This window comes from Rattus rattus, chromosome X (assembly GCF_011064425.1).
Source record: "Rattus rattus isolate New Zealand chromosome X, Rrattus_CSIRO_v1, whole genome shotgun sequence".
NCBI lineage: Eukaryota > Metazoa > Chordata > Mammalia > Rodentia > Muridae > Rattus > Rattus rattus.
In genome coordinates this window covers 59,942,499-59,954,354 of record NC_046172.1, presented here as the reverse complement: position 1 = coordinate 59,954,354, position 11,856 = coordinate 59,942,499, and positions in this window count along the sequence as shown.

Below are 11,856 nucleotides of genomic sequence, written 5' to 3'. Positions count from 1 at the left end.
CACCCCTACAGGAAAACCTTTTAAGGACAGGGCCCACAGAGACAACCTCAAGCTCATCCTGCAGGGGGAAGCATTGATCAAATTCTATTCCTCTGCCTTCCGGTTGTTCAGATCTGCTGGGGATGAGGCCAGCTCGAATTAGTGACAAATTTGAAGCAGAGAATATTGACAAAGAGGTGCTGTTTTATTGCCTGCGATGACTCACTATAATTCAAAGGCGATAATTCAAAAGCAGCTCTCCTAGTCAAGGAGAATCACAGCTAGTGAATAGGTAAGACTGTGTTAATCACTTAGCCAGATCCAGACCTTAAGATTAAATTCGGTTCTGTTCCCTTCAAGAAGCTGAAAAATAACCCTTTCATCTCCAACCCCTTCTTCCCCTCCAAATCTGAAAGCCTTGCCAGAAGGCTTTGAAAATAAGAGCACGATCCAAATAGTTCTTGCTCCAACGAGTCTGTGCCTGAACTCTAAGTAGGCTATGTAGCCCAGAATGACTTTGCACTCACAATTCTCTTGCTGCAGCCTCCTGTGTGTTGGAATAAAGGGTACGTGCCATCACACCAGTCTAAGACACACATATATTTTCCAGTGGTAGGAATTGGACCCACTATCTTACAGGTACTAAATGAGTGCTCTACCTCTCTAACTAGAATCCTAGCCCTAGGAAAAATTCTAAAGTATCTTTCCTCAGGCCCTACCTCTAGAGACTTTGATTTAGTTAGGGATGGATTGTGGCATTTTTTTAAAATGAGGCATAATTTAGATACAATATAAATATACAGGTCTTAAGTGCCTGTCATGCCTAGTTTTATGTGAACTTGACACAAGTTAGAGTCCTCTGAGAGGAGGGAAATTCAGTTGAGAAAATGCCTCCATAATATCTGTGTGCACGGGCTGGAGAGATGGCTCAGTGGTTAAGAACACTAACTGTCTGCTCTTCCAGAGGTCCTGAGTTCAATTCCCAGCAACCACATGGTGGCTCACAGCCATCTGTAATGGGATCTGATGCCCTCTTCTGGTGTGTCTGAAGACAATGACAGTGTACTCAAATAAATAAATAAATAAATAAATAAACAAACAAACAAACAAACAAATCTTTTTAAAAATCTGTTAGCAAGTTGGTGGGGCATTTTCTAATTGGTAATTGATGTGGAAGGGCCAAGTCCATTGTGAGGTCACCCAGGGGCCTGAGGTCCTAGGTTCTATAAGAAAACAAGCTGAGAGAGTGACGAGGAGTAAGCCAGTAAGCAGCACTCCTTTGTCAGCTCTGGGCAGGTGCCCACATGGTTTGAGTTCCTGCCTTGGCTTCCCTTAATGGACTGTGACTCAGGATATGTAAGCCAAATCAACCCTTTCTTACCAATGCCATGGGGTTTCATCACAGCAATAGTAAACCCAATTTAACACAGTATCCTGATAAAAACATTTCCATTGCTCTAGTGTCACCGAATATGTGGACCCCTGCCAGAGGCAACCTCCATCCTGCTTTCCACTAGGGATTCATATTGATTGTTCTTGAGCTTCGCAGAAACCAGATCAAGCAGGAGTAACATTTAGAGACTGGCCTATCTCACTTAGTGTAGGACCACTGATAGTCACCCGAACCGGTGCATCAATCAAGCAGTTTATTCTTTTATGTATGGTATTCCCTTGTATGGTATCATTGTTGTTTGGGAAGTTGTGTTTGTTTCTGCTATTGCTATAATGGAAAAACCTATCTATATCATTTGTTTGTTTTTATTGAGAGAGGGTCTTACTATGTAGGCTTATCTGACCTGGAACTTGCTATGTAGACCAGGCTGGCCTTAAACTCATAGAGTTCTAACTCCCTAGTGCTGTGATTAAAGGCATGTACCACCAGACTCAGCATAAATGTGGTTAAGAGCACTGACTGCTCTTCCAGAGGTCCTAAGATCAATTCCTAGCAACCACATGGTGGCTCACAACCATCTAGAATGAGATCTGGTGCCCTCTTTTGGTGTGTAGGCCTACATGTAGGCAGAATACTATTTACATAGTAAATTAATAAGCTTTTTTTAAAAAAAAAAGATGTCAAAAATATCTCTAGTGGGGCTGGGGAGATAGCTCAGTGATTAGGAATGTGTTCTTGCAGAGGACCAGAAAATTCTCAACATCCATGATGGGCAGCGCACAACTGCCAGCTCCAAGGAATCCAACACCTCTGGTCCCCAAGAACACTGGCAAACACACATGTTCATTAAATATAATCAAAATAAATCCTTAAAAATGATCTCTAGTAAAAACTGGCCAATCTCTGACTTCAGGCCATCCTGGTCTACATATCAAGTTTTAAAACAGCCACGGCTACACACTGAGTTCCTGTCTGAAAAGAGAAAAGATCTCTAGTAAATCTACTACAAATCCAGAGTTGAGAATTCCTGGCAAAGTAAAGATCAGCCCCAGAAGCTCCTTACTGTTATAGGTCCCAAATCTATCTCCTCGAGCTGTTTGCTCACTGAAAGGTATGATCTTCATTTTCTTGCCACCTGGGTATCCCGTCTCACTGAATACACAAGGCACTGCTGTATGACCCTCTGGACCCTGATTCCTTCACCTGGTAAAGAACACACTGTTGATTACTGGGAAAGGAAGGGCCTGGCATCAAACAGCTGTTCATAACACACCGGTTCTTGGAAGGAATGCTGAGAGGTACGGCTCTGGGGGCTGTCCATTCCACTCTGGGACCTGCCATGCTATAAACACACCCTGGTATTAGTTCTGTGCCTTTTCTCCATACCTTCAAAGGCCGAGACTGGCCTAGCTCCTGGCTGTTTTCTCACTCTGCCTTGATGAATTTGAACAAAACATCCCAAGGGTCCCTAGGCTCTTAAAGCTCAGAGCAGATGGCTAGCAAGCTAGTTCTCTAGGACATACAGTCCCTGACTCAGATCTAGGCAGGGGGCCAAGGCCTTCAAAGGCTCTAGAAAAGCTTAGCTCTCATCCCAGCTCCCCCCAGTTGTCCCTGAGAGCTTATATGTTTTACTGCTGGGCTCTGTTCAGTGCCAGTGAAGGAAGGGAAAGAAGAATAAACATCAAATTAGGTGTCTATGTGGAGGATCCGGACTCTGACGCAGAGGACGAGTTATTCTTCATTGGAGATAGAAGCCAAGAGAAAGTTTGTGGAATTCCCAGGAGTGTCTATGGGCTAAGAAGAGGGGATTCTGGGAACCTAGGGTCCACCAACACTTGACAATGGCTGGAGCCACCCATCTTGCAGCCAAGTATGAGCGGTTCTGTCTCAGTATAAGTTCTAGGAGGGGAATAGAATGTCCAGATCCTGAGTGTAACTTACTCTTCTGTGCCACCCTGAGCTGGGTATAAGAGGGAGACAGGGGTAGTACTGTCAAGAAGAATGACTAGAATGGGCATGTGCTTCCCTTTCCGCTTCCTTGGTGTCTGGTCCCAATTATGGCTTTGAATGTATCAATCCCCCCCCCAAGGTTTTATTTTGACCCTAACATGGTGCCCACTGCTTCCTTTCTGGAGTAAGATATTTAAAAAAACCATCCATCTGTTCATTCATCTAACACGTTCACTGATGTGCTATTATGCACCAAGTTCTGTCCTTGGCCAACCCTTTGAAAAGAACAGCTAGGGCTGAAGAGATGGCTCAGTGGTTAAGTGCACTGACTGCTCTTCCAGATATATATTAAATCTTTAAAAAAAAAACAGCTAAGTCTTCAAGTCTTCACGGGCGGTGGGTGTGGGGATATAAGTTACTAAGCTGCTATGTTCCATGGAATCAATCCATGGAATAAAATAAAAACAGGATGTGGTGGTCACAGGGGATGATTCTTGGGAAGGATGAGGGGCAGTTCTTGGAAAGGAGACCTGAGGAAACAAGGAAGAGTCCAGGAAGAGGAAACAGTATGAGGAGGCCCAGAGGAAAGCCAAGTAGCTACAGATGCTCACCTTGAACAGAGCGCGGGTGGGAAGGGGTGAGACATGAGGTAGGAGAGGTTGTTGGAAGCTTTTAAGTCATGATGAGAAGGTAGGACCTGATCTTGAAGGCTTGGAAGCTGAAATAAGGGCATGATTCGATCCCTGTAAGTTCCTGGCAATCAGACAGTAGGGGAAAAGTACAAATAGAAACTGTAACACAAATCAGTGTGCAGCTGCAGTGAAAGCTTGGGGTGCAGCTCACTGATAGAGGGCTTGCCTAGCATGTGTAATATCCTGGGCTCCCTTTCCAGTAACAAACACACCCACACACATATGTGAACTACATAGTGAGATCCTGTCTCACAAACTTATCTTAGTAGTTGAGTACTTGCTTAGCAGGCAGAAGACCTGTGCTTTGATTCCCCAGTACTGAAAAATAAACCCTGAAACCACTTTAACTGGACACCTTGTAGCATGCCCTGTAATCCCAGCCCCTGGGAGGTAGAGCCAGGGTGACTGTGGGCTTCAGGGTGGCCAAGATGACTTGGGATACCTCTCCAACCTCTTTTACCCCCTCTTCTTTCCTTCCCTGTGCTGGGAATTGAACCCAGAACCTCTTGTTAGGTAAATCCCTAGCAAACACTGAGGCACACTTGCAGCCCTTGGACAACTGAGATGCTGGTAGTGCTATTCATAGAGACGAGGACTAATGAGGGAGATTATCAAGGGGAAGGTGTGAGATGAATTTAGTGTCATGCTGACTTTGAGCTTCTAGGGTGACAAATCCTATAGCCAATTTGCCATCATGGTATGAAAGTCAGAAAAAGATGAGCCTATAGGTAAGAGTTGTGAGGTCTTGAGAGTGGGTGAGGAGCCCAGAGTGGAGGATGCCATGCTTCAGGTACGGAAACTATTCTAAGGAGTCCTTACCCTTTGGCACTTGTATTAGCCAGGGTTCTCTGAAGGAACAAAACTGATAGAGTATACACACACACACACACACACACACACACACACACACACACACACACACACACTTCATTACAGTGGATTACAGGTTATGTGGCACTAGTGTCCAACAATCCCTAGCTCCTGACAGAAAAGATTCTGGTAGTTGTTTAGTCCATGAGGCTGAATGTCTCGATAGTCCCCATCTGGTACTGGAGTCCCAGGAAATCCTAAAGAAGTAGATTATAATACCAGCAATGCCTCAGCATCAGGATATAGGAGAGATAAATTTGCCAGTAAGAACGAGTAGAGGACTGGAGAGATGACCCAACAGTTAAGAACACTGACTGCTCTTCCAGAAGTCCCAAGTTCAATTCTCAGCAATCACATGGTGGCTTACAGCCATCTATAATGGGACCCAATGCTGTCTTCTGGCATGCAGGCAAACATACAGACAAAGCACTCATAAGCATAAATAAATAAATCTTTAAAAATGAATTTAAGCAGACAAAAAATAGTAGAAGCTTCCTGCTTCCGTATCCTTTTATGTGGGTTGCCACCAGAAGGTATGACCCAGATTTAGGGTTGGTCCTCCTGCCACTTCAAATTATCCAGTCAAGAAAATCCCTCACCCGCATACATGCCCAGCTGCTTGGATTTTAGTTGACTTCAGATGTAGTCAGGATGACAACCAAGATTGGACAGCATAGCAAAGATTTTGCAAAGACCCTGCAGGAAATCCTTACTTTCCTCTTCTATCCTCATTCCTGTTATCTTGGCTGCTGAGCTAACTTGAGTTTCAGAAGAATTTACCCAGGGGGCCAAGGGGCCAAACTCACTCGCATTCTTCGGAAATTCAGTTTATGGCTCCCCCTGCTGGCAGCGTCAGAACTGACTTCCGGCTGTGGCTCTTCTCATTCCAGCCTTTTCCTCCGCCCTCCCGAAGAACCCTCTTGTGGAGCAGACCTTTAATCCCAGAAGAGGCAGACAGATCTTTGTGAGTTTGTAGGCCAACCTGGTCCACACAGGGAGTTCCCAGCTGGAGCCGCGGCTGGGAAATCTTGTCTCAAAAAAGAAACAAGCTGCAGCAACAAGAAGCGTCCTCCCATCTACTTTACAAGAACAGGCGCTGGAAACATGGAAGGCTAAGTGATTATGTGGAAGCAGAGTTTAAATTCCTAAGTTTTAAAATAATCGTTTTTTTAAACGATTTTATTTTGTCAGGGGTAGGTATATGCATCTGTATTGGTAAGTGCACATCAGTGCAGGTGCCCATAGAGGCCAGAAGAGGGTGATGGATCGCCTGAAGCTGGAGTTACAGGGAATTGTGAGCAGCCCAAAGTAGGTGCTGGGAAACTAACTTGGGTCCTAAGAAGAGCAGCAAGGGCCTGCAACAATCTAAGGCATCTTTCTGGTCCCCCATCATTTTCTGTTTTGTTTTCCCAAACTCACTCCCTTCCTTGCTCATGAAGGCTTCATTTGATTCTTATACCTAGCTCTAAAAACTTTTCTCTCGTGCTGCCTTTGATGGTATATGCCTTTAACCGTAAGCACTCCAAAGCCAGGCAGATTTCTGTGCATTCAAGGCCAGTCTAGTCTAAATACTGAATTCTAGGCCAGCCAGGACTATACAATGAGACTGTCTCAAAACAAAATAAAAACCTTCTCTTGTTCTTAGTCCTCAAGAGCAGTATTTTGCTAGCACCTACTTTGCCTTTTGCCTTTTCATAAATAGGGAAGCATGGACTATTCTTATTTATTCTTATTATTTTCATAAATAAGCATGGAAAGAGCTTATTTAGGCAGGCTAGAAATCCAGGTTGGAGTCACGATTCTGCCACCGACCCAGCATATGATCACTTCCTTCTTTCTACAGAGCCATTCCCTCACCTACACCACCAAACTGGACTCAAAAAGAGCCTTCCGACCATAGCGTTCTGGTCTCTGTTGCAGCTACCTTGGCCTTTTCAGTTTTATGTAAATATACCAAGTCCTCGTCCAACCTCAGGGTCTTCCATCACCCTGTTCCCTGAGGGGGCTCTTCCTTCTCTTTCTGTGGCTTCTCTCTGGACCAGGTACTTCCTAACATGCTGTCATAACTACTTCTAATTCTGCTTCTGAACTTTCATCGAGCCGGTCAGTGTCCACATGTTTGTGTGGCTATCTTTACAAGTCCACCTCCTTCATAAACTCTCTGAAAGCAATGAACTGTCTGGCCTGACACTTTACCCAAGCACTCAGGACCCTGCTTGCCTTCCTGGTAAAGGATCAACACAAAATTGTTGAATAAATGCATTTGTAAAGGGGTAAATGAACCCTTTTCTTCACCACCACAACCACCTCTTCCTTTTTCCTCTTCAGGGTAGGATTACTCTTTCTTGCTTATGTCACTGGAGTTTGTCCTCACTGGCTTGGGCAAAACATGGAGGTGGCAGTGTGTGGCAGAAGGAGGTCTCATCTTGTGTCAGACAGGAAGCAGAGAGAATACTGATTCTTTTAAAAATTATTCTTTTGTAGTGCTGGGGATTGAACATAGGGCTTCACATATGCTAGAAAGGAAAGCAGATTGGACCTGGTCTGGGTTCCTCTATGTTGGGCAGAACTAACTGTAGCTTCCAGGCTGTGCTTAGCTGTGACTTACTCTATTTTAAGAATGAACACCAATGCAAAATGACTGTATATCTTGTTTAGAGAAATAAACAACCTTTATCTGCTGGCACAGCATGAATACAAACTGATAAATAATGTATTTGTACCAACAAATAATCACATATGCAAATATGTCAAACCCTGTAAGAAACACCAGATACAGGAGTTTACCAATCCTGGATATGGGGAGATATAACCCTATTATCTGGGACTATATTTTTTTTAAGAAAAGCACCTTAAGAATAAGATATGGCAGGTTTCTGACCTGTTACTCAGTCAATCAACACAAGCCTCATCCAGGAAAACTGTTACAGTAAAGGACCTTTGCCACTGCTCCCTGGTTTGAGCTCAGTTTCCCTTACCTGTGTCACACAGCCCACTTTGTTACTCAAAAACCTTCCTGCCATGCCTAGCGGGGTGGCTCAGGCCTATAATCTCAAGTGGAATACTGGACTAGCCGGGTGACAAAGTGAGTACCAGGCTAGTCAGAGCCACCCAGCAAGTGAGAGACTGGGATAAATGAACCTGTGATTGTGACAGTCATGAATAACAAATGAGACTTGGAGGACTTGTTGAATTATAGCCAGTGTGATTCCTATAACTTACTTATTATCATTAAGTAACTCTGCCATTGTGTAAACACACAAACATGTGCAGAATTCTGGCACAGCTCACTTAATAAAGTATGCAAGTGCTCACTCACAGCTACAACCCCAGGCTCCCATTTGCGAGACAATTCTCACTAGCTCAGCTTGGTCTGGAACTCTCGTTCCTCCTGCCTCACTTTTCTGAGTGCTGTGACTGTAGGTGTATGGTACGGCATACGGCTTCACCTGTGCTCTTATAATTTTGCTTGTGGGCCTAGCCTTTTAATGGCTGAGCCATCTCTCCAGCCCTCAACTGCTTTCTATAGCTAACTTGTGGAGTGTTTAAGAGCAGAGAACTCAATGGTACAGCACTTGTCTCACATATGTGTTTGATTCTCTAGGTTTGATCCTCAGATTAGATCACTGAAAAAAAAAAAAACCAAAAGAAGAAGAGGAGGGGTAGGAGGGGGAAGAAAAAGAAGAGAAGGAGGAAGAAGAAGCAGTAGGGGCTGGAAATATAGTTCAGTCAGTCAAGTATCTGCATAGGATACATAAAGACCTGGATTCAGTTCTCCACTCCGCATGTAACTAGGTGTGCCCGTAAGCCCAGCACCTGGAAGTGCAGACATCTATAGTTATCTTCAGCTACATAGTTTTCCTGTCCTAAAAACACCAAAAAAGGCTGGATGAGATGGCTCAGTCAGGAAAGGTGCTTGTCACCAAGTCTGACAGCCTGAGTTCCATCCCTGGAATTCACAGGGCAAGGATGAAAACTGATTCCTACAAGCTGTCCTTTGACCAACCTACCTACAGCACCATCCCTAAATAAGTAAATGTATGTTAAAATCATTTTAAAATGCCAAAAGAACAAAAGGCCTGTTATGTTAACAACAACAAAAAAAGTGTTCTTTGGAAGGGAAGTCCCAGGGTCTGTCAAAACGCTTTGGAGTTTTGTTTTGTTTTGGCTTTTGTTTTTGGAACCCCTTAGTAGTTTGTTTTTCTTTTGAGTTAGTCTTATGTAGCAGATCTTGAACTTTGATCTTCTTACCTCCACCTCCCATACTATGCAAGCATTGTCACAACAGAGCCATATTCTCAGCCCATAAACTTGTTTAACTTAATTTTTCTGTGCTTCAAATTTCTCATCTGTAAAGGGATGCTGCTGCTGCTGCTGCTGCTGCTGCTGCTGCTGCTGCTGCTGCTGCTGCTGCTGCCGCCGCCCAGAAAGATCATGTAAGGAGTACAAAGCTTAATATAGGCAGTGTGTAGAACAGGGCCTGGGCAGTGGTACTGGTGCAATTCTGCCTCATCTCTCTCTGTACACCTTCTGAACTCTCCCACTATGCCTCATTATTTTATTTCTATTTTGCCGGCATAGGTGACTCAAGTGTCATTTACAGATTAGATAATTTTTTGTTTGTATTGTTTTGTTTTAAGATGCCTCTGATGCAGACACTTTCAAACACACACAGAGAGAAGTCCAAAGAGGATTATGAAACTCTGTAAGGAGCCTCAGAATTATCAACAAATTTTATTTACCCCTCTCTTTTTAATCCCTACTGGACTCGGTTAGTGTAAATTCCGGATGTTTATCATTTTTTTTCTAAAAATAGCTAATGTTGGGATCCAGGAATTGCCTCACATACCACACAAACACTGACCTCACTCAGGCAGGGATAGTTTATTGAGCTTATGCCCCAGGACTTTATCAACCAGGGCCATGGTCCAGATTCAGGAACTGAACCATGACCATGAGTTAAGATCCCACAGGGTTTGAAAGCCCCAAATCCATAAACATCTGTGCCAAATTATTCTACCAGTCAGGATTTAGAGACAGGGGGGTTTCCTTGGGAATGTGTCTTTGCTGTACACTTACCTTATTCCTATAGGCTAGGGTATTCAACTGTGTCTTGTTGCCTTGTCTAACATTCATGTCTTAACTTGCCAACCAGGATGTTAGTTCCCAGGGAAGTCTTGGGAACTTGAACTTTACTCCACCACACTCAAAATGGAAGTCTTATTCCAAATAGTTTCTTATATCGGTGCAGGTGTCTCATATGTTGGGGTCCATCCCAGGGGCAGCTTATACCATAAAAACTTATACACAGGTGCAGGAAGTGCTGCTGGGTGGTTATTTCACAAGCTTACTGTGAGTAACTATACAAAACAGTTCTACTGATTTCTGAGGAAATCACAATGTCCATGTCCCCATCAGTGTGTTTTTAGTCTTTCCTGGCCTTGAACTCATCACAATCCTACCTCAGTTTCCAGAGTTTAGGAGTGGCGTTGTTAGCAGTAAATAAACCAGAATGATTTTTGTTGGCTCACAACCTCTTCTGTATCCGTCTTACCTATTTCCCTAAGGCCTGAGCTTTGCCTTTGAAAATGACTGCATCTTAACTAGAACTTCTGAAGGGGTGAGCACATTATAATTGTGTTTATTTGTTTATCCTTACAAAACTAAGGACCCCAGAGACTCACAGAGCTAATACCTCTACTACTGAGGTATATAGCCCCAGCACTCACAGGGTCTCAATAAGATGCTTGGGATGGCTTGAACCACGGATTTTGAATTTGTAATCCTTCTGTTTCCATCTCAAAGGTGCTGGAACCCTGGGCTTTGATAAGGTACCTCCATTGACGAAATGAGCCAATTCAAGTCAAATTAAATTATAAAGGCAGGTGTATTGGGGGCAGTTTTCAGGCAAGTTCACTCACCACACAGAAGGGGGTCAGTAAAGTCACCAAGGAAAGGTAGACAGAGAAGAGGAAGAGAAAAAAAAAGAGAAAGCAGGCATGTAGAGAGAAAAGAGGGAAAAAAAGTCTGGATTACATAGTGAAGAGCCGCTGGGTGGCCCAGCCCCTGGGTTGGAAAGTTCAGTGTAGAGAGTGGGGTTTGCCAGTCATGTCCTTTAACAAGTAAGGACTGAAGGATGTTGGGAAAATCTAGAGGCCAGGCCCACTTTGGTGGTATGTTATATATGCACCTTAGCCATTTGTCCCTTATCTGAAACCTAACAGGCTTGTGCCGCCAAATCCAGCTATTATTTTTTTTTACATTGAAAATTCTTCAGAATTTCATATATGAGTACTGTGTTAACAAGATTTCCATTCCTTCTAACCTCTGAAATACACAACCTCTTCTATAGAAAACCTGCTGAATCTATTTAGTACTGTGTAAATAAGGGCCTCTCTCTCTCTCTCTCTCTCTCTCTCTCTCTCTCTCTCTCTCTCTCTCTCTCTCTCTCTCTCTCTCTCTCTCTCTCTCTCTCTCTCTCTCTGTGAGCTGGGTCTTGAGATCCTCCTGCCTCTGCCTCCTAAACACTGCTATCAGAGGTGTGTACCACCACGAGCGGCTTAGGCTTTGTCTTTGAAAACCTTTCTTCAGTGTCAGCTTTAGGTTGCAGGACTGCACCTCTATGTCTGTGAATTCAAAGTTTGTTCAGTGCCAAGCACTGGCGGGGAGGAAAAGGGGCAACGGAGACCTCTATGGGCCATTACAATAAGATAGCCTCCACTCACAAGGACACGAGAAACACGCGCGCATTTTACTCACTCTCTCAACTCCTTTCCCTCGCTCTCAGTACTCAAACATTCACACTCATCGCCGCGCGGTTAGGCTGGGAGTGAAATCAACACCGGTCATATGATTCAGCAGCTCAAAATGAAGGGCCACACTAGCTAAGGTAGCAAGCGAGAGTCAATACTCAAGTGCGCAGGCGCAAGACCTTCCTGGGCGGGGCTCAGGAAACAGCGCTCGAGCACCAGA